Source organism: Bidens hawaiensis, unplaced genomic scaffold, assembly GCF_021521415.1.
Source record: "Bidens hawaiensis isolate Kalapana, Puna unplaced genomic scaffold, B.hawaiensis_p1.1 tig00029315_1, whole genome shotgun sequence".
Classification (NCBI taxonomy): Eukaryota; Viridiplantae; Streptophyta; class Magnoliopsida; order Asterales; family Asteraceae; genus Bidens; species Bidens hawaiensis.
This window is the reverse complement of record NW_027494842.1, coordinates 204,222-206,470: the sequence shown is the minus strand read 5'-3', so window position 1 is coordinate 206,470 and position 2,249 is coordinate 204,222. Positions and strand designations below refer to the sequence as shown.

The following is a 2,249-nucleotide window of genomic DNA, read 5'->3' as shown; positions in this document are numbered from 1 at the left end:
AAAACAAAAACACACATTTTACTGACTGGACGTCACACGGCACAAAATGCCTCATTTTGTAGTCCCTTCACTACACATAGCCTTAGAGTTAGTGTATTTGGAGTAACTAATTAATATAAAAGAAAAAAAAAGTAGTATTTTTTACGTTTGAAAACAATGTCAAAGAAAAATAAATGGATATATATAGGACCTAATTACAAGTTTCGATACACATGGTACTATCAAAATGCGTACACATAACGTTTATGGCAAAGTAAGAGGATCCAAGACCAGTGAAAACATAACGATTGCCCTTTTTGTCACATCTTATAAAACAATTGGATTATTTTCAAATTTAATTTTTTTGAATACAAATAGTTTATATAAAATTAACCCAACTAAGAAAGAAGAAGGCAAACAACACTCTACAAACACAATAATAATACCAAGTACATGCATATGATCATGTTAAATGACAATAATAATATCAAATCTCATAACATTAATTAAAAAGGTCCAATCTAAATAATTAAGAAGCAAAAGAAAAGAGTTGACACAAACTAGCTAGCAATAAAGAATGAAACCTGAAATCATCCTCAAAGATCCAAATCCTCTAGGATAAAACCTACATATTGTTTATAGGAAATGGATATTAGATCAAATCACCAAATAATCAATTCTTGTGTGTGATTCTCAAAAGAATTGATGTACAATATTCCATTTTTCGACATTATAGTTAGAACGCCGGGCGAACACCGCCACCACCACTGTTGCCGCCATCGTTGCCCCAATAACCGTCGTTTTGCAGTTGCATTGGGTTCATTAGGTTTTGAGACATGCCTTGAAAAATCGACGGATCGGTCAATAATTGTTGTTGGCGCGACCAAGTAATGCCTTCACCTTGCAACGGTAAAGAGGCTTCCTCCTCTTCAAGAGGAAGCCTCTCATAGGCGGCGTTACTAAACGACGCCGCCATAATAACCACTGGTCCGGACGCAATAAGCGTCCCAACCACACCTCCACCTACCACCCGCCCCTGTCCACCAGCTAGATAAATAGTCAAGCCAGTGGCAGCAGGTGGGGCAGGTGGAGGCAAAAAAGATCCTGACAAGGACAGGATCTCAAACCGGCCGTGCAACGTCACCACGGCACCCGGTGACGCTGGTTGTCGAAGAGTGACGTTTGTCACGGTCCCGGTCCCACTCATAATGCACACCCCACGCTGGCGTCGCCGCGCAAAGGTTGCGATGCTTTCCATCACATCGCAAGCGTCGGCGACTTCCATGACGTGGGTCCGCAGCGCGTTAGCGCTGTCTCGAGTAATAATAATAGGCGGTTTGGGTTTGTTTTTCGAACCCGACGGCCGTCCTCTCGGCCGCCTTGAGATCTCTCCTTCTTTACCATCACTACCACCACCACCACTGCCATTTAACATCTCTTCATTGCTTTTATCATCACGGTCTCTTTTATTATGACCACTCATAATATTAAGACCACTAGTACCAATTTGTTCATCTTCTGAATTTTGTTGCTGAAACTGATGAAGATTAAAGTTTCTTGTATGAAAAGGTGGAGGAAGAGTTATCTGATCCATTGATCTTGACCGTACAATCTTATTAACCAACCAATCAAAGAGCAAGATTTGAAGTTTTGAAAACTAGGGTTTTGATCAAGATTGAAAAGGGTGTTCAAAGTACCTTGCTTTTAATGTAACATTGACTTAACGATTGGTCAGTGGATTATTATTATTACTTAAAGATCCATCACATCTTGTTGAATCTGAAAGAGATGATGAAAGAGATTTCATATGGTTGAGAGTTGGGAATGATGTGAAGTTTATGATGTGGGTTTTTGTGCAACTGCAACTCTCACTCTCTCTCTCTCTCTGGGTGTCTCTCTCTAGGCTGAGGGGTGTGGAGCGCGAGAGGGGCGCGTGAGCCCATCCGCCCGCGCCCCGGGGCGCGAGCACCACACCACCGAGGCGCGAGAGGGGCGCGAGAGGGGCGCGAGCGCGGAAATCCAGGCAGGCGCAAGGGGTCTCGCGGCGTGAAGAGAGCTTGGGAATGTTAAATATAGCCGTTGGGCTCATAATTGTTCTTCTTTTCTTCTCCTGCTCGCGCCCCCTGCTCGCGCCCCTCCACACCAGGGCCAGGGGCGCGAGCGGGGGCTCCAACACCCATATTATCAAGTTTCTCTCTCTGCCACACGTCACAATATTATTGGCTGGAGCCCCCACTCGCGCCCCCTCTCGCGCCCCCCACACCCCTCAG

General features: G+C 44.4%; 1 pseudogene; it reads right to left on the bottom strand.

The window, feature by feature from the left end:
* Window positions 1-449: 449 nt before the first annotated feature.
* On the bottom strand, window positions 450-1,874 carry LOC143578640 (AT-hook motif nuclear-localized protein 24 pseudogene; annotated as a pseudogene).
* Between the last annotated feature and the right edge of the window lie 375 nt (window positions 1,875-2,249).